This window comes from Monodon monoceros, unplaced genomic scaffold, assembly GCF_005190385.1.
Source record: "Monodon monoceros isolate NGI ecotype Baffin Bay Population unplaced genomic scaffold, NGI_Narwhal_1 Super_Scaffold_11, whole genome shotgun sequence".
Lineage (NCBI taxonomy): Eukaryota > Metazoa > Chordata > Mammalia > Artiodactyla > Monodontidae > Monodon > Monodon monoceros.
The window spans coordinates 47,403,310-47,424,630 of record NW_021703767.1 but is presented as its reverse complement, the minus strand read 5'-3'; the positions used below and the strand labels follow the sequence as shown (position 1 = coordinate 47,424,630).

The 21,321-nt window shown below is 38.9% G+C and overlaps 2 protein-coding genes across 7 annotated transcripts in view; one reads left to right on the top strand and one right to left on the bottom strand.

The window, feature by feature from the left end:
- Positions 1-21,321, bottom strand: part of CMSS1 (cms1 ribosomal small subunit homolog) — a 381,357-nt gene that overhangs the window by 166,862 nt on the left and 193,174 nt on the right. The window contains exon 2 of one of the 3 annotated variants that reach the window (XM_029215236.1): positions 5,359-5,408. The exons of the other annotated variants lie outside the window; for them this stretch is intronic. The gene's annotated coding sequence lies outside the window, so the exon portion shown is untranslated. The remainder of the gene's footprint in view (positions 1-5,358; positions 5,409-21,321) is intronic. 3 annotated transcript variants of the gene reach the window in all.
- Positions 1-21,321, top strand: part of LOC114891139 (filamin A-interacting protein 1-like) — a 191,100-nt gene that overhangs the window by 96,537 nt on the left and 73,242 nt on the right. The window lies entirely within an intron of this gene.

The following is a 21,321-nucleotide window of genomic DNA, read 5'->3' as shown; positions in this document are numbered from 1 at the left end:
ATGAAAAGGCAGAGGACTATGTACCAGATGAAGGAACAAGATAAAACCTCAGAAAAACAACTAAATGAAGTGGAGATAGGCAACCTTCCAGAAAAAGAATTCCAAATAATAACAGTGAACATGATCTAGGACCTTGGAAAAAGAATGGAGGCAAAGATCGAGAAGATGCAAGAAATGTTTAACAAAGACCCAGAAGAATTAAAGAACGAACACCTAGGAGAACTAAAGAAAAAACAAACAGAGATGAACAATACAATAACTGAAATTAAAAATACACTAGAAGGAATCAATGGCAGAATAACTGAGGCAGAAGAACGGATAAGTGACCTGGAAGACAGAATGGTGGAACTCACTGCCGTGGAACAGAATAAAGAAAAAAGAATGAAAAGAAATGAAGACAGCCTAAGAGACCTCTGGGACAACATTAAATGCAACAACATTTGCATTATAGGGGTCCCTGAAGGAGAAGAGAGAGAGAAAGGACCCAAGAAAATATTTGAAGAGATTATAGTCGAAAACTTCTTAACATGGGAAAGGAAATGAAATAGCCACCCAAGTCCAGAAAGCACAGAGAGTCCCAGGCAGGATATACCCAAGGAGAAACATGCTGAGACACATAGTAATCAAATTGACAAAAATTAAAGACAAAGAAAAATTATTGAAAGCAGCAAGGGGAAAATGACAAATAACATACAAGGGAACTCCCATAAGGTTAACAGCTGACTTCTCAACAGAAACTCTACAAGCCAGAAGGGAGTGGCACGATTTATTTAAAGTGATGAAAGGGAAGAACCTACAACCAAGATTACTCTACCCAGCAAGGATCTCATTCAGATTCGATGGAGAAATCAAAAGCTTTACAGACAAGCAAAAGCTGAGAGAACTCAGCACCATCAAACCAGCTCTACAACAAATGCTAAAGGAACTTCTCTAAGACAGAAACACAAGATAAGAAAAGGACCTACAAAAACAAACCCATCACAATTAAGAAAATGGTAATAGTAACATATATATCAATAATTACCATAAATGTGAATGGATTAAACGCTCCAACCAAAAGACACAGGCTTGCTGGATGGATGGAAAAACAAGACCCATATATATGCTGTCTGGAAGAGACACACTTCAGACCTAAGGACACATACAGACTGAAAGTGAGGGGATGGAAAAAGATACTCCATGCAAATGGAAAATGAAAGAAAGCTGGAGTAGCAATACTCATATCAGATAAAATAGACTTTAAAATAAAGAATGTTACAAGAGACAAGGAAGGACACTACATAATGATCAAGGGATCAATCCAAGAAGAAGATATAACAATTATAAATATATATGAACCCAACATAGGAGCACCTCAATACATAAGGCAACTGTTAACAGCAATAAAGGAGGAAATTGACAGTAACACAATCATAGTGGAGAACTTTAACAACCTCACCTACACCAATGGACAGATCATCCAGACAGAAAATTAATAAGGAAACACAAGCTTTAAATGATACAATAGACCAGATAGATTTAATTGATATTTATAGGACATTCCATCCAAAAACAGCAGATTACACTTCTCAAGTGCTCACAGAACATTCTCCAGGACAGATCACATCGTGGGTGACAAATGAAGCCTCGGTAAATTTAAGAAAACTGAAATCATATCCAGCATCTTTTCCAACTGCAATGCTATGAGATTAGAAATCAATTACAGGGAAAAAACTGTAAAAATCACAAACACATGGAGGCTACACAATACAGTATTAAATAACCAAGAGATCACTGAAGAAACCAAAGAAGAAATAAAAAAATACCTAGAGACAAATGACAATGAAAACACAATGATCCAAAACCTATGGGATGCAGCAAAAGCAGTTCTAAGAGGCAAGTTTAGAGCAATAAAAGCCTACCTCAAGAAACAAGAAAAATCTCAAATAAACAATCTAAACTTACACCTAAAGGGACTAGAGAAAGAAGAAAAAACAAAACCTGAAGTTAGTAGAAGGAGAGAAATCATAAAGATCAGAGAAAAAATAAATGAAATAGAAACAAAGAAAATAGCAAAGGTCAATAAAACTAAAAGCTGGTTCTTTGAGAAGATAAACAAGATTGATAAACCTTTAGCCAGACTCATCAAGAAAAAGAGGGAGAGGACTCAAATCAATAAAATTAGAAATGAAAAAGGAGAACTTGCAACGGACGCCGCAGAAATACAAAGCATCCTAAGAGACTACTACAAGCAACTCTATGCCAATAAAATGGACAACCTGGTAGAAATAGACAAATTCTTCGAAAGGTATAACCTTCCAAGACTGAACCAGGCAGAAAGAGAAAATAGAACAGACCAATTACAAGTAATGATATTGAAACTGTGATTAAAAGTCTTCCAACAAACAAAAGTCCAGGACCAGATGGCTTCACAGGTTAATTCTATCAAACGTTTAGGGAAGAGCTAACACCCATCCTTCTCAAACTCTTCCAAAAAATTGCAAAGGAAGGAACACTCGCAAACTCATTCTATGAGGCCACCATCACCCTGATACCAACACAAGACAGAGATACTACAAAAACCGAAAATTACCGACCAATATCAATGATGAATATAGATGCAAAAATCCTTAACAAAATATTAGCAAACAGAATCCAACAACACATTAAAAGAATCTTATACCATAATCAAGTGAGATTTATCCCAGGGATGCAAGAATTCTTCAACATACGCAAATCAATCAATGTGATACACCATATTAACAAATTGAAGAACAAAAACCATATGATCATCTCAATAGATGCAGAAAAAGCCTTTGACAAAACTCAACACCCATTTATGATAAAAACTCTCCAGAAAGTGGTCATAGAGGGAACCTAACCTACCTCAACATAATAAAGGCCATATATGACAAACCCACAGCAAAAATCATTCTCAATGGTGAATAACTGAAAGCATTTCCTCTAAGATCAGGAACAAGACAAGGAGGTCCACTCTCACCACTATTACTTAACATAGTTTTGGAAGTCCTAGCCACGGCACTCAGGGAAGAAAAAGAAATAAAAGGAATACAAATTGGAAAAGAAGAAGTAAAACTGTCACTGTTTGCAGATGACATGATACTATACATAGAGAATTCTAAGGATGCCACCAGAAAACTACTAGAGCTAATCAATGAATTTGGTAAAGTTGCAGGATACAAAATTAATGCACAGAAATCTCCTGCATTCCTATACACTAATGATGAGAAATCTGAGAGAGAAATGAAGGAAACACTCCCATTTGCCATTGCAACAAAAAGAATAAAATATCTAGGAATAAACCTACCTAGGGAGACAAAAGACCTGTATGCAGAAAAGTATAAGACACTGATGAAAGAAATCAAAGATGACACAAACAGATGGAGAGATACACCATGTTCTTGGATTGGAAGAATCAATATTGTGAAAATGACTATACGACCCAAAGCAACCTACAGATTCAATGCAATCCATATGAAATTACCAGTGGCAGTTTTTTTACAGAAGTAGAACAAAAAATCTTAAAATTTGTATGGAGACACAGAAGACCCCGAATAGCCAAAGTGGTCTTGAGGGTAAAAAAAGGAGATAGAGGAATCAGAGTCTCTGACTTCAGACTATACTATAAAGCTACAGTAATCAAGACAATATGGTACTGGCACAAAAACAGAAATATAGATCAATGGAACAGGATAGAAAGCCCAGAGATAAGCCCACACACCTATGGTCAACTAATCTATGAAAAAGTAGGCAAGGATATACAATGGAGAAAAGACAGTCTCTTCAATAAGTGGTGCTGGGAAAACTGGACAGCTACATGTAAAAGAATGAAATTAGAATACTCCCTAACACCATACCCAAAAATAAACTCAAAGTGGATCAGAGACCTAAATGTAAGGCCAGATACTATAAAACTCTTAGAGGAAAACATAGGCAGAATGCTCTAGGACGTAAAGCACAGCAAGATTCTTTTTGACCCACCTCCTAGAGAAATGGAATTAAAAACATAAATAAACAAATGGGACCTAATGAAACGTAAAACCTTTTGCAAAGCAAAGGAACCTACAAACAAGATGAAAAGACAACCCTCAGAATGGGAGAAAATATTTGCAAATGAATTAACGGACAAAGGATTAATCTCTAAAATATGTAAACAGCTCATGCAGCTCAATATTAAAAAAACAAACAACCCAATGAAAAAATAGGCAGAAGACCTAAATAGACATTTCTCCAAAGAAGACACACAGATGGCCAAGAAGCACATGAGAAGCTGCTCAACATCACTAATTATTAGAGAAATGCAAATCAAAACTACAATGAGGTATCACCTCACACCAGTTAGAATGGGCATCATCAGAAAATCTACAAACAATAAATGCTGGAGAGGGTGTGGAGAAAAGGGAACCCTCTTGCACTGTTGGTGGGAATGTAAATTGATACAACCACTATGGAGAGCAGTATGGATGTTCCTTAAAAAACTAAAAATAGAATTACCATATGACCCAGCAATCCCACTACTGGCCATATACCCAGAGAAAACCATAATATAAAAAGACACATGCACTCTAATGTTCATTGCAGCACTATTTACAATAGCCAGGGCATGGAAGCAACCTAAATGCCCACTGACAGATGAATGGATAAAGAAGATGTGGTACATGTATACAATGGAATATTACTCAGCCATAAAAAGGAATGGAATTGGGTCATATGTAGAGACGTGGATGGATCTAGAGACTGTCATATAGAGTGAAGTACGTCAGAAAGAGAAAAACAAATATCGTATATTAACGCATATATGTGGAACCTAGAAAAATGGTACAAATGAACCAGTTTGCAGGGCAGAAATAGAGACACAGATGCAGAGAACAAACGTATGGACACCAAGCGGGGGAAGTGGTGGGGTGGTTGGTGGTGGGATGAATTGGGAGATTGGGATTGACATATATACACTAATATGTATGAAATAGATAACTAATAAGAACCTGCTTTATAGAAAATAAATAACATAAAATTCAAAACAAAACAAAACATAAACCAAAAAAGACTCTTCCACATCCTGAAGTTCTAATAAGCAAAACTGATGGAAATAAAGAAGTAGGTTTCTTTCAATAGTTTTTTTTTTTTTTTTGTACAGAGAAATATATTTATTTATATGACATTTCCCTTGTTTCCTAGACCTTCTCTCTCTCTCCCTCTCTCTCTCTGTCTCTGTCTCTGGCTCTCTCTCTCTCTCTCATATTTTCTGTCTTCAAGAGAGAGCATACTCTGGAGGTCAATGTTGTGGGAAAATACAAACTGAGAAATCAGAAAAACCAAAGTTTATATCATTTGATAAAAATAGTAATAATACTTTACCAAATGGAAAACTCCATCAAATGAAATGTCACTCCAATCAGATGACTTACCTAAAAACAAGAGTGTTAGAAGAAAGTGAGAACTTAGTATTATATTCAACCCTCAATAGACTAGATTTCAAAAGACATGGCAGGTATCTTAAATTGATGGACTATCCAAAACGAACAAACTACACCAGGTCAGAAAACACTAATTTCTTCAGAAATGGTAATTAATGTTAGAAAGGAAATAGCAAACAGGGAGCAAAGGCAATGAAGAACGGAAGTGGTATCCACTTTCAAATCACTTGACTCTCATATATATTTTAAGAGGCCAGTTTTGAAAATGTGGACACATATGCGTATAAAGGCCATGGCTAAACTGTGGCCATATATGCATGTTACTTTCTCTCCCAAGACCTCTGGTTACTGTCTTAAAGAGAGACTGCCAAAGCTGCAAACTTTCAAATAATTTCACCTCATATGACTCAAGAAAAAGGTGCCACTCTATCAAGTGCTACTGTAATTTCCTCTGTTGATTTTCCTTCCCCCTTAACACTTAGATGTTTTGGCTGTTTGCTTTTTTTTTTTCCAAAGTGAACACTGATGTTCATGAAAGGTGCCAGATTAACAACCAGGGGAAATTAAGAGCTTGCTCTATCAAGAGAAAAGCCTCAGTGTAGTGGAGGTGATGAAAGTTTCCCCTATACTGTGCTTGCCTATGTATGTTAGCTCTGACCCATGGTCACCCCAGCTCTCCAGTTTTCACGGTCCATTAATGCCTTTGATTACTCACACTGCTAACGGGGGCAGGCAATCTTGTTCCTGCTTTTAATGCTATCATTATTATTACCACTACTGTGATCTCAAACTTCCTCAGAGAAATTATGTTGGAATTTATATTAGCCATTATTTTGTCTCAGGACAACAGGAAAATAAAATGAACTGAAGATAAATCTTATATTATTAAGTAATATTGCAGGTTTGGTTCAAATCCATTAATTTCTTCAAACAGGAGGCAAAATCTTGAGGGGTCAAATTGAAACAGGCCCTGCTACATTCAGTCACCTGCACTCAATCTGAATTCCCATTCAGGGACATTCTAATATTTAACGGCCACACATCTTTTATTTTTCTTTTGAGTCTACCATAAACCAGTCAACTTTATTATTCATTAGCAACTATGGTAAAGGTTTGGTGGATGTTGAGGCTAAAACTATTATCTATGAGATCTGGAAATCACTGTCAGTCAAACAGAGAAAAAGATCTCTTTCTTGTATTTATAGGTAGGTGTTCCAGGTTTCTGAATTGTCTGAGTATTTTGTAAGTACTGATCATTAATTAATCTCTCCTATATCCAGGGATCTATGAAATCATTTTGCTTCATCTAGTCAGTTATCCAACAACTATTTCGTGTTGGCACTTTCTGTGCTATGCTGGTTCTTCATGCAAAATATAAGGGCCAGAGCAAGACAATAATGCTTTTCCTATCTAGAGTTTATAACAATAAGGGAAACAAAGCCAACAAACACATGCAAAATATTAACGTAACAATGAAGTAATACACTGAATGCTGCTGACTAATAGACCAATAATTACTTGGTAATTATTTGAAATGATCACAGTATTAATCCCACAGTTTTTCCCTGTCTTTGCCTTTTTGTTAAAGACCAAATTCTCTGTAGCTAGAGTATCCATTTTGACATGGCTAGCATTTCCTATAATTTATAATCTCTAGAAGAGGTGGAGAATGAGAATTGCAGGGTACCAATGACTACAGCAAACACACAGTAACAATTAGATGAAGGGTGCCCTAACTGCATCTCATACGGAAGTCTTGGAAAATTTTTAGTTTGGGAACTTTGACTGATTTTTCCTTTGCCATGCACAGACTTTATCAAGTGAGTCCTTACAGTATTAAAACATTTGGCACTAGCTCAAGTCTATGCTATTGCTGGCAAGGGATCTAACTGGGAAAGAGGGGTGGAGTAGTTACCTTTATCAGGAAAGACCTTAACTTTATGGAAAAGCTCTTTCCTCCCCACTGCTTAAGTAGCTTTACTGAAAGACTTAAACCCAGATGTGAGAAGAGAGATTATCTCCAAGAGCAGCAGCAATTTATTGTAATTATGTTAGTACAAAGATTAGGAAGGTGGAAAATATTATGCTAACTTAGCAGATGAGAAGGGCAACACCCTGTATATAGGTCCCATGGCAAGGCTGTGCTAGGAAAATCAACTCTAACCCCTAAGTCCCAAGGAGGCCTCAGTTTCCCAAATTGCAAGAAAATCAGAACCTAACTACTTATAAAACCAATAAACCCATGGTATGTAAATAACCAGTAGGTAGGAGGCCATAAGAATCTGCTCACCAACAGATATCAACCTATATCTGCCACTATTCCCCCAGTGGCCACCTCTTGCCAACTTCCTGTTGCCACCAGACAACTAATACATCTATCCCAATGATTCCTGTCAGCCCTATATAAGAAGTCATAACAGTGGCAGTCAAAGCAACAAGGTCCGTTATGCCTGTACAACACTCTAGCTCCCCTCAGTGAAGCACTTGTCTGATTTAAAGCACTTTGGAGGTTGGCCTTGTAACTAGAACAAAATCTGTATACATTCTGGACCAATTCTAGGCCTCAGCCACCCAAATGAGAATATATTTTGTCCCTAACTCCTTTCTGCATTGTATAATGGATCTCTTATCAGTTTCTCCTGACTGGACTTTTGCATCCTTCATAATTTGGTTTGTCACATTGCACCATCTTTTTATGGTGGGAGGTGTATAAGCATGAATTTTCAGAATTTGATATTTCATACAAAATGGATCAGTGAACACAGCAAAAACTTTTTTGTGGACACAGCACTCTGCTCTACATGGTCTTCTAGCCAAACGAAAATTTCAGGCAATAAGACATTTTGATCTCTGTAAGCAAAAGATAAAAAGGCTAAATCTGAGAGACTCAACTTATTGACTCTCATGGTCATGAAGAGAAAAACAGGAAAAGTAATAAAGCCTTTAGAGCAGAAAACAATAGGTGATTTCTTCTTTTCTTTCCATTACAGAGAGCTGACAGTAGCCTAATGAATGTCAAGGACACAAGAAACATAGCAAGTCAGGGAAAATTATAGGTCATAGATGGTAAAAACCTCATATGAAAAATACTAGCTAAGGTGCTAAGAAAGCCAGTAAATACTGAAAAAGTTATGAAGATGAATATGCTCAGATTCTGGACAAAGGGTACATAAAACAAGAGCAGACAAAAATACTTTAAAAACAGATTTGTTTTTTGGTTTGTTTCTTGCAATGCACATTAGACATAGCTCAATTTTCGGACTTCCCTGGTGGTCCAGTGGTTAAGAATCCATCTTGCAATGCAGGGGATGTTTGTTCGATCCCTGGTCAGGGAGCTAAGATCCCACATGTCACGGAGCAACTAAGCTTACACGCCACAACTAATGAGCCTGCGTGCCACAAATAGAGAGAAGCCCACACACTGCAACGAAGAGCCCATGCACCGCAACGAAAAATCCCACGTGCCACAACAAAGACCCGATGCAGCTAAAAAAATAAATAAAAAAGAAAAGATAGCTCAATTTCAAGAGCTTGCAGTGGTTTAGTAATCAAACAGCTCAAGACAATGCATCATGCTTCTACCTATGAAGAATGCTTGCTTACTTTGGCTGACATGCTGCAATTATTAATTTGGTTATCTGATTCAAAACACAGTAACATTTGTTATTAGCTTTGATTTCTTCACTTAAGGAGCAAATTCTAGGAGTTACTATGCTCAGGGCTGAGTGAATCTCAAGTTGGAATTTTCTTATGGGAAGAGAAGTTATAAAATAAACAAGCTGAATTCTCATCGTTCCAAAGCTAAGTTTTAATAATATAAAATTAAAAGGGTAAAACTAAAATGTCTGGAATTTGAATGATGGATTCCATGACTATGTAGAAGAAATATTTTTTTAAAGGAGGCTTTAGAGCAGAAAATTACAGATGATCACCTCCTGAAAAGGGGTGAAAGGAGGGACTCAAATTGATCAACCTATGGGTAGTAGTGTTGATGATTATGGGGAAGGAGGAAAGAAATATGCCAATGAATGTTCTCAAGCGAAGTACATAACTTGAAGAAATTTACAGATTATTTAGGGAAATGAGCTATACAAAGGTAACAATCAAAGACAACAAAAACAAAATTTAAATAAGAGTCAAAGAACAGATGAGGGCTGAGGAAGAGATTGGTTCGGGTTAGTTCCTGAGGTTATCTCAATAGGGGCAGTGGAATTGGAGGCAGCCTCTCTTACTGCCCCTACCCCTAGCACTTCCTCAATATGCCTACATCCCACACAGTTTATAACCACACCAAATGGTTTTACCAAAAGAGCTATGTCTAAGGGCTTTCTGGTTTAAGATTTTAGGTCTTTTTAGAAACTAGGAAACTTGCTTCCCTCTTTTCTATACACTTCAATTCTATTTCGTACCAAATTGCTTTTTTCTTTTCTACTACTCTCCATTCTAGTTCTGGTGTGTCAGGGTTGAAAAAGCAGTGGTGAAGGTGGGAATGAATGGAACACAGCTGGCCTGTGGAAAAAGGACTGTGAGTAGGAAGCAGCTGCATTTTGGAGGCAAGAAGAACAAAGAATTAGGATCTTCAAAGCTAAGGAAAGCTTCTCCCTGTGTTCTTCCCTCCTTTCACCTCTTCCCCTTCCTGGGAAATGATAGAAATTTCACAAAACATACAGCCTTTCTGAATTCATAACAACCTCCTTTTCCTCATACACAAGTGTGTTTAACTTATTACTACTGCTAACATTTTGCATGTACTTTGTATTAAAATTTTTCTCCTAGGAGTTTCAAAGAGGTTTATAAATTTTCATTAAAACAAATATGCCTGGGCATATTTTTATATTAATAAAATTTAACTTTAGAATAATGAGAATTCTGTTTGTTAAAATGTTATTTTTCCAGAATTTGGTTTATTATACCACACACATATTTCCTAGACCAGTGGTTCTTAAATTTTAGGCTTCATAAGAATCCTCAGGGGCACTTATTAATATGCATATTCTTGTGCCACATCTGATCATGGATTTATATTTGGTTGGTCCAGAGTGAGGCCCTGGAATCTACATTTTTAATAAGCACCCAAGGGGATTCTTATACACATACAGTGGGGGTAGAGGGGCCCCACTGAGACCCTGTCCTAATTGGGGCATCCCAGCCTCCCAGCTTCAACTTTCCCAAGGGAGCTTATTTCTTAGGGGTGGTAGTCAAGCATTCTCCTGTAGTCCACACTGAATAGTGAGTCAAAAATACAAAGTGAGCAATCTGAGAGAAAGAAAATGATCAACAAGATTTCACTTTTAACAATGCAAGGTGCTATTAGCTACAAAAACACAGGAAAGAAAGGGAGGTGCCCTGGTTTTAACTACACTTCCTTGAATATGATGAGGTTTGGTATTATGAATGAGTTGGTTTTCTATTCATGAGAGTTGAACCTTTACTGGCTCTCCAGTTATGTATGCTGCATTCTGGCACTCTTTTCCCTAACTCAATGAGAGCCTTGCAGAGCCAGCTTTGATTTCCCAAACTGCAAGCAAATTGGAACCTAACTACTTAGAAAAGCAATTGTGTGAAATCTATGTGCAACGGGTACGAGGCTATGAGAGCCTGTTTGTCAATAGACACCAATGACTTCCTGCCTCTACTTCCTCAGATGCTGTCTCTTGCCCACCAGCACCACACGGAGACTCTCAGATAAGCTCAGAAGCCAGAATTCTTCTTGAGGACACTATGTACTTCTGCTTTTAACCTCCAAATCCTACCTTTTAAAAGGTACTACTGTCACCCAGCCCTGGTCCTCAGACCTGAATTCTGTGACCCCATGCCCTGTCTTCCTGTTGAGCCATTCTTGGAATCGTGATATCCTGCTGACTACTCTGACCTAATATTAGATGATGTTTAACTCCTTGTATCTTGCGTCTGACCTTATGGTTTTGATCACAACAGTTCTCTCAAAGGTCACCAGTGGCTAAATTCAGTAGTGTTTTCTTAGTCCTCTCTCTCTCTCCACCAATCTGTTGAGTGACCCCATCACACTTTTCCTTCCATTGATTCTCCTCCCTTGGTGTCAGCGACAACACAATTCTCTTGACAACACAATTCTCTTATGGACATAGTGAGCATCTGATCTGCTTGGTATTAATCCTCCCAACCTAGTACAACACACAGAAAATGAAAGATATGCTTAGTCACCAATATGTACAATGTTGTTGAGCCCAAGACAGTTTCAGTTCAACCTAAGCAAAAATTCCCTGCCTAATTATACACAAGCCAATGTCAACCTAGAGGAGTTGCATTTTACTTGGGATTTAGGTTTGTTAAAGAATATGTAAGAAAAAAAAATAGTTGTGTCAAAATTACCTTGAAAATCCCCTAGGAAGGCCCCATGCTGGAAGCCAGCATACTGTCTCTCAGTAGGCCCAACCCAGGCAGGTTTTTCTTCCTGCATTGGTATACATGACTATGTCTTTGGAATAGTTGGCTTGTATTTGAGGTGCAGGTTATACAAAACAGGACACTGAGCATGGCAAGATACTCACCCTGAGAGACAACATGGGAACAGACGTGGACTGAGAAAAAACAATATACATTTCAGGTTCACTCCTGCACATAGACTCATTGACTATAACTTATAACCTGAGTAGACTTGTCTGCACAATGTAAATTACTATTTCTCCTCTTTTTATGTTCATTTGCTGAGCAGGTGTAGTTGAATTCATGCAAATTTAGTGTTTGTATGATGCAACTCCACCAAAGAATTTGAGTGGTTGTTTCAATAAATATACATACGCCTATTCTCTTGACTTATAGTATCCCAAGGATAAAGAACAGAGGCAGATACTAAATCAAGTATGAATATCAACTAGAGCGAACTGGACTTTTTTCTTGCAAAAAACTTTTTGATTACATAAATCAAAGACATTTGTGATGTAGTGGAAAATGTACTGTACTTGGTGCCAAGAGACCAGGATTCCAATCCCAATTCCACCACATATTAGTTAGGTGAAATGGACCAGTGTCCTCACCTCTAAAATGGGTACAAGTAGTAACTGCTTTGAGGTCTACAAGAAAAAGTGTAAAGTATGCATGTGTCACTGACACAGGTAGGCACTTGCTATAGGTTTGTTTGCTGTGAATTTGTTGAACTGAAACTGAGAGACAAAATAATATAACCATGTAAGGAAGAAAACTATCAGAGTCGACGTTATGGTGCACATAGTAAGTACTATGTCAGTATTTAATGAACCAAGTTGAGAGAGATATCAAGCTGATTTGACCAAGTCAATATATAATTTTCCTATTCTAACATTCTTTTATTTTCTCCACATGGTCATCGGTACAAAGTCCACTTATGGCTTCATAAACATGGGCTCAAAACAAAAGTGCTTCTAATCAGATTTGGCAAGAAAAGGAGAGAAACATAGGGTGAGATAAGTGTAAGGCTACAGTGCTGAGTAACAAGGATGGCGGTGCCTCAGTACGAGTCACACAGACATGGAGCAGTACACAGCCAGAGATAATTCACAGGTAAATGCTGCATGAGCCATTACATCATCCCTCCTTTGCCCTTTCTTCATCAGTCACGCCGCCTGGACTCTGATGCAACCTAGCAAGAATGTCTGATTTGCAGACAGCAGACAGAGCCTTAGAACACACACATACTCATCATAGAGAGCAATATGAACCCAACTAAAGCTTCTGGCATTTCCTTTTGTTTAAATCATGCTTTAAAGGGGAAGTCTTTTTTTTTTAATATTTATTTTTTTGGCTGTGCTGGGTCTTAGTTGCGGCACAGGGGATCTTCGTTGCCTCATTTGGGATCTTCCTCACAGCATGTGGGAACATTTTTCTTAGTTGTGGCATGTGAACTCTTAGTTGTGGCATGTGGGCTCTTACATGCGGCATGTGGGATCTAGTTCCCTGACCAGGGATCGAACCTGGGCCCCCTGCATTGGGAGTGTGGAGCCTTAGCCACTGGACCACCAGGGAAGTCCCCAAGGGGAAGTCTTATGGGGGGGATGTATAACTATAGGTTATGCCATCTGGTCTGATGCCTCAAGGACTAGGCTTCATCATTTTGGACAAGTCACTCCAGGTCTATAGGCCATTTCCACATCTGTACAAGTAGACAAGGTCCCTTCCAGTTCTGTAATTTCATCATTAAAAATTCAGGCCAATCACACCCATACAATGGGCAGATAAACATTTAGTTGTATAAGTCAGCTTTATTTATTCTCAGCTATACAGGTCATTCAAATATTTGGCTACCTCCATCCCCACACTGCATTACTGAAAGAGTGTGTAGCTATGTACAAATCTTGTTAAAGCAGAAAAAAGTGGCAGGTAGGAACTGTTGGTTCTAGAAAATGTGAATGTTCATAACTGAGGTTATAGGGACACTCTAGTCTAAATCACAGAAGCATAAAAGCAAATACTCATTAGGGGATCTAATGCATTAACACCTATTTTTCTGTAGAGGCAATGAATTGAACAATAAAGAAGATTCACAAGGGATGCAAACAAGAAAAATGGGTACAAAAAGGGTACTCTAGCCTCCAAATAATTCAAATTTAAGATGGATGTTGTAACCCTAACTTGAAACCAAATGCAGGGCCAGTATGTACATGATTTAGTCAAGAGTTATCAGTTTGTGAGTTCACATACCACCAGTCCAAACAGACCAATTAGAGACTCATTAGAGACCAATCCAAGGCAAAGAGGAGGTGGCTGGCTCCTGGTAAGCCTGTCCTGTCATAATGCTTTCCACCTGTCATGGCACCATTTCCAAGCTGGCCAATGCAAACATTTAAAGACTTATCACTGCAAGATTTTTGATCGAATCTCCAAAGAGGGGCATTTCCAACAAAACTTGGGATTGGGGAAAATAGGCAAGTCCAGCGGAGATGAAAACCAAAGGCTCTGTAGTGCTTCCCTCACAGCTGACACCGTGAGGGGTCCCTTACCTTGCATGCTGAGTGGCTGGGGCAGGGGGTCACCCCATTGGACCTGGTGCAGCATTCAGCAAAGCGCACAGCCCTTTAATTGGGCTGTAAATAATTTATGAAGCTTGGCTGCAAAGACAGGGCAGACTGGTTTAAATTCAAAGGATCCATCCTACAGGTATTCTGAAAACCCTGGCCACCTCTGTAACAAGTACTGTTCCCCTTGGTAAGGGAGAGAATAGAAAGGGAGAATATGTGACCTGCCTGACAGGAAGACAGTACCCAGCTAGATGCAACATGCCTCTCCACTCCTTTCCTATCCTATCGTTCACGAATGCTCTGGCAGATTTCCTTGCTAAAAAAGCAAACAGACATAACAGTCCACTCTTTCTTTAGCTAGAAATGTAAAACCCCAGAACAATCGACACATTTTTTTTTAAAAGATTTTTTTGATGTGGACCATTTTTAAAGTCTTTATTGAATTTGTCACAACATTGCCTCCGTCCTATGTCTTTGTCCTCTGGCTCCAAGGTATGTGGCATCCCAGCTCCCCGACCAGGGATCGAAACTGCACCCCCTGCATTGGAGGGCGAAGTCTCAACCACTGGATGGCCAGGGAACTCCCATCATCAACACATTTTTATACACTGGGCTCATGTGGTTTATTCTGATTGCTTACTGATTGTATAATCTTTCTGATCAACTAGGGCAGAAGTCAGCCAACTTTTCCCCCCAAGAGCCAGATAGTAAATATTTTAGATTTTGTGGGCTATATGTTTTCTGTCGCAACTGCTCACCTCTACCGTTACAGCACAGAAGCAGCTATAGACAATAAGTAAATGAATGAGCATAGCTTGTTATTTATAAACACAGGTGAATGGTTAGCTTTGGCCTGCATGGTTCACTGATCCCTGAACTAGTATGTTTCCAAAGAGCTCAACTGTGATAAAGTGAGAAGGTACTACCAAACGTATCATCCCTTAAAACAATTTAAATCTAAGCCTCAATTTTGGGAGAACTAACTTGTAAAATAATCTTCATTAATAGTAGGTACAATAAAAACCCATTTTCAGGAAGTGTGTATGTGTATGTGTGTGTGTGTGTGTGTGTGTAAAATACAGGGTGATTCAAAAGCAATTGAACACTTTCAGAAATTTATCACTCAGTAACTAGGATTTTTTACGAAAATGTAGTTTGCACTAAATTGTCAGGTTACCCTTACAGGTGTCTTGCCAAAGGGCAACTCCAAGCTTTAACTGCAAGTTTATATACATCATAGTTACTGAGTAATACGTTTTTGAAAGTGTTCAATTCTGTTTTATTCAGCCTGTATATTATCTGTGTACATACCGTAAAATACTTTAAATGATAAACACTAAACTATAAACAACGGTTACTCCTGGAGAATGGGGGTTAAAAGTTTCACTTTTAGCTGTGTTGCTTGAATTTTTAACAAGGATACAGTAAGTCCCCTACATAAGAACACGTTCCATTCCAAGAGACGTTCATAAGTCCTATTTGTTCATAAGTCCAACAAAGTTAGCCTAGGTACCCAACTAACACAGTTGGCTATAAAGTACTGCACTGTAATAGGTTTATAATACTTTTCACACAAATAATACATTAAAAACAGACAAACACAAAAAGTAAAGAAAACATTTCAATCTTATAGTACAGTAGTACAGCACAACAGCTGGCATATAGGGGCTGGCATCAAGTGAACAGGCAAGAAGAGTTACTGACTGGAGGAGGAAGAGGAGGTGGGAGATGGTAGAGCTGAAGGATCGCCAGCAATAGGAGACGGAGGGCAAGCTGCCATGTCACTCACGTCTGATAGTGATGGCAAACGTTCTGGTTTCTTGCTGGAACCAGATGCACGTTCACAACTTTGAAAGTTCGCAACTTGAAGGTTCGTATATAGGGGACTTACTGTATATTACTTAGTGAATATAAAGGCGTTTCGTTTTTCTCTTGTAAAGAAGTGGTAAGGGTAGGCAATCTTTGGCACTGCAACTTAAAACATCTACTGAAGGCGAGCTGTGACTCTTCTAACAGTAGATGCCAATAAATATCTCATGAAGTTCCTAACCTAGTAAGAAGACAGATAATAAACAAGAAAATCCATAAATACAGAAGTTATTTTCAGATTATGGTGTAAGTGCTCTGAGCCACAGGGTAATGGGGACGGCCCACTGAAAAGCTGACATTTAGGTAGAGACCTGAAGGATAAGAAGGAGGCAGTCACGTGAAGTAAATTCCAGGCTAAGCGTAAGGTTTTCTGGCCTGAACTGTAGGTCAAATCCTGGTTAAACATTAAAATCAACTTGGGCACTTTCAAAAAATACTGATGACTGGGCCCTGCTGCAGGTCAGTAACTCTCTGGAGGTGGAGCTGGGTATTGCCCTCCCTTTCTTTAAAGCCAGGACTGAGAACCACTGTTCTAGAGTCTAGACACTTTTATGTTAGCATGAACAGAGGCCTTCAGAGATTAGAGGGAATAGAACTATGGGTGAAACTGAACTATTAACTTTTAGAATGGTGTGGGACTTTTTTTTGTTTTAATCTAGTAAGATTAACTGGATGTATTGTTTAGTGATGGGATGACGGCCTGGGGATTCTCCCCTCACCGAGCAAGAGACCACAGAAACACAGAGATCTTTTCATTGGGACCTTTTGCCTGAGCTTCTGGCAAACTGTAAAGCAAATGAACCATCAAGTGACAGACTTCTTGGATGTATTTAGCAAAGGGCTGACTGAAACGGCTAGACCCTGAGCTCCTCCCCAAAGGCTAACAGATTCAAAACTGGCTGAACCGCAAAAAGAAGTTCCCATGGCAAGGGTTTATCCTACACAGTGTAAGGATATACACATTCTCATATTCATACACCCCCATTCACCCAACTCTAAATAAAGTTGGTAATAGATGACAAAGAGAGTAAGGATCACTGGAATTTGTTGATCATCTTCTAAATAATTTTGGGCAGTTGTTGCAATTTTCTTTCATTCACCTATCCATCCATCCATCCAACATACACCTACCACTGCACACCTACTCTGTATTTCCCACTGTGGTGCATGGGATATACATGTCTCCCATTCCAGTGGGAAACACAAGTAATAATCACAGAAGATGGTAATATGTGCTACGAGACAGTGTTCCTGTTCTTCCTCCCTGCTACTTCTGTAGTTTGCTTCTCTTCTACAGTGCAGAACTTAACCACACTTTCTATAATTTGCTTAAATATGTTTTCTCAACTAGAGGTCCTTAAAAAACAAGGGCTGTCTTACTCTGTATTCTCAATACTAAATGTAATTCATGGCATAAAGTGGCATTCAACAACTGTAAATTGAATCAAATGTATATATATTTGATCAAGTCATATTATTATATAATATAGATATACATTATACAGTGGAAGAAGGGCCTATGGGAGCCAGGGAAGGCTTCACAGAGGAGTGATATCTGAGAAAAACCTTAAAGGACGAACCAAAAATCTTCTGGTGGAGGTTTCCTCTGGGTGTGTGTTTGGACTTTGTTCCAAAGGCAGTGGAGAACTACTGAAAGTTTCTAAGCTGATGGGAAAGGTTTTGTGTTAGAATCAGATTTGATTTTAAGAATCATTTCTCTGAAAGCATTGTGGGAAGCGAATAGGAGGCTGGGAAAGCAGTAAGTCCGGGGGCAGGGAGGGTGAATAGGGAGGCTGTGATATTGCCTTGCTGGCAAAGAAGAATCCAGAGCAATTCAGGATGTTGAACTAACTGGCACGATGTAGCTGGCTGGACTCCATGGCATGTGTTTTGTGTACCTATCTCACTTCTGAGTTCATCTATTTTTCTTGTGCTTATTTCTCTTTTGCCCAGATCCCCTCCTTTACTAACACTGTGGGAGAAATTATTCTGTCCTGCCCTACTATATATATTGTTGAGCTAACTTAAATCTTTTGTGAAATATGGTGGAGACATATACGTACCAATCAATTAGATGCGGTGGTTTAGGGAGAGAGAAGTTTTGGCTTTCTGCAAGAATGATAGGAGAATGGTGGGGCTGTTAGCCAAAGCATGGACTAGTACAGGAGAGTGCTGGTTTGGGAGATAATGAGTTCCATTTGGGCATTCAAGAGAGCTGGCCAGAAATCAGCTGGAAATAATGGCTAGAGCTCAGAAAGTGTGAGACACAGGTTTGGAAATTGGCAGCATATACATCATTGCTGAAGCCAGTGGTGTGCTATTAAACTAGCTCTCAGAAAATAAAACAAAAATCCCCCCCCGCCCGATTTGTAGCATTTGCCTATTTCTGTGGCATACATACTCCCACCTTGGCCAATTTCAAGCTACCAAGATGATGGTCACTGAACAAAAAGTTGAGAAGAGATGTGCACAACTGGTTCTTAGGAACTGGCTCTAACGTACCACTGGCTGAAGCCAAAGATGAACAAAATTATCCAGGGACAAAATGAAGAGTAAGAGAGTTGGGAATAAAACCCTGGGAAGTACAGACATTTATGAGATGGACAGAAGATGAGCCATCAAAGGGGCTTAAGAAAAAGCAGACATAGGAGTAGGGAGAAAGCAGGAGCAAAAGAAATCACAAAAGGCAAGGGAAGAATTAATTCAAGATGGACAGAGTGGTCTATAGTGTTAAATGTTCTTAAAAGGTGAAGTAAGATAAACAAAGGTAGAAAGTATCCACTGGGTGTGCCTACAAGGATATTGGAGGTAACCTGTGTGGTGAGAGCCCAGGTGTTAAGACGAAAAAGTCAGCAATGGTTTTAGGTTGAGTGGATGTTGGAGAGAAAAGGGGAGGCTGAAGATATATAGGTGAGAAGGCGAACTTGAAGCTGTCTGTTCTGGAGTAAATCAGCTGTTATGGAATTGAGAATACAGATTACAGACGAAATGAACTCACCTTCGGTAGGAGAAAGAACGCTTCTTTTTCTGGAAATACGATACCAAGTGATTATTAGGAAGATTAACAACATTGAGTTTCATCTCTCTTTAATTAGCCCAAAGAGATCTCAATAAGTTATATGATCAAAAGGCATCATGGGGCTTCCCTGGTGGCGCAGTGGTTAAGAATCTGCCTGTTAACGCAGGGGACACGGGTTTGAGCCCTGGTCCAGGAAGATCCCATGTGCCGTGGAGCAACTAAGCCTGTGCACCACAACTACTGAGCCTGTCCTCTAGAGCCGTGAGCCACAACTGTTGAGCCCGCATGCCACAACTACGGAAGCCTGCGTGCCTAGAGCCCATGCTCCGCAACAAGAGAAGCCACTGCAATGAGAAGCCCATGCACCGCAAGGAAAAGTAGCCCCCGCTCGCCACAGCTAAAGAAAGACTGTGCACAGCAGCAAAGACCAACACAGCCAAAAATAAATAAATAAATTTATTTTAAAAAAAATAAAAGAAATAAAAGAAAAAAATAAATATTAAAAAAAGGCATCATGAAAGGAATAAGAGGATAACAAAAGGTTTATACAAGCTACAAGAGAACTAAGCTCTACAAAACTGTAAATAGGCTGCACTTTTCCCCTAGAAAAGTAGTACCACCCACAAATCCTACTTCCCTTGGAAACTGTGGTTGGTAAATGCCTAATTAAAAGAAGAACATTCTTTGGATATGTATATAAATATAGCTCCTCTCCTCCATTTTGAGAATACATTTAAAGACTGTGTTGGTACACATACATTTAAACACGTGCAAAATGGATTAAAAGTTATCTGATTTAAAGATGTTTCCAATGGGCTACCATGATAGGAAACATTATTTAAAAAAACCCTTTCAGATCTAAAATAGGACTATCTAGGATAGATTTAAACTTTACAAATAGTATTATTTTATGGAATTAAGTAATTTTTCAGACAGAAACAGATCTTGCTTAAATACTCTCACTCTTTTTTTGGATTAAATACTCTTTCTGTAATGTAGTATGACTCTGAATTTCCATACAAGACTAACTGGTTTCAACTCTATGGTCTAGCAAGAGCCTGGAGTGACTGGTCTGAAAAGTTTTATTCAATTTGATCTTGACTCGTGATGTGGAAAGCCTGAGCCTACATTTTCAAAGCAATTTTCTTCAGGATACATTACATTTAATTTACATTTTAACAAGGTTTGTGTAATAAGAGAGTGATTTATGAGTTAGGTTACCAGATATTTGGTATTTATGAGATATCAAAACTCTGTTACCTCCATGCTATTCTTTTTTTAAAAAATTAATTAATTAATTTTGGCTGCGTTGGGTCTTCGTTGTTGCTCATGGGCTTTCTCTAGTTGGAGGGAGCGGGGGCTACTCTTCATTGAGGTGTGCAGGCTTCTCATTGCGGTGGCTTCTCTTGTTGTGGAGTACGGGCTCTAGGTGCACAGGCTTCAGTAGTTGTGGCACTCAGGCTTTAGCATGGCACTCAGGCTTCAGCAGTTGTGGCAGGCGGGCTCTAGAGCGCAGGCTCAGTGGTTGTGGCACACGGGCTTAGTTGCTCCACGGCAGGTGGGATCTTCCCGTCCCAGGGCTCGAACCTGTGTCCCCTGCATTGGCAGGCAGATTCTTAACCACTGTGCCACCAGGGAAGACCCCTCATGCTATTCTTATTTTATCTTTTCATAAAAATTCTCTACTGTCATAGCTATGTACCAAGTTTTTAACTATTGACAAATCTATTCTAATATTAACTGCAGAGGAGGTAACCATAAGGATCACTGAAATGATGTGTATTTTTGAAGCACCTATGGTATTTCCCTGTCACCCTCCCCATCTTCATCTCCCACTGCTCCCTCCATCTACTGTAAGAACTACTGGTGAGCTGGTCCCTGGCAATTTTGAAAAAGTTCCCTGAATATTCTGATGTGTAACTAAGACTGAGAACCACTGGGTATTTGAAAGAATAATGGACTTGGAAGACTTAAGCTCAAAACCTAAATTTGTTACTTAATAGTGACACGTGATTCATTTTCTCAATAATGTATATTTGTTGAG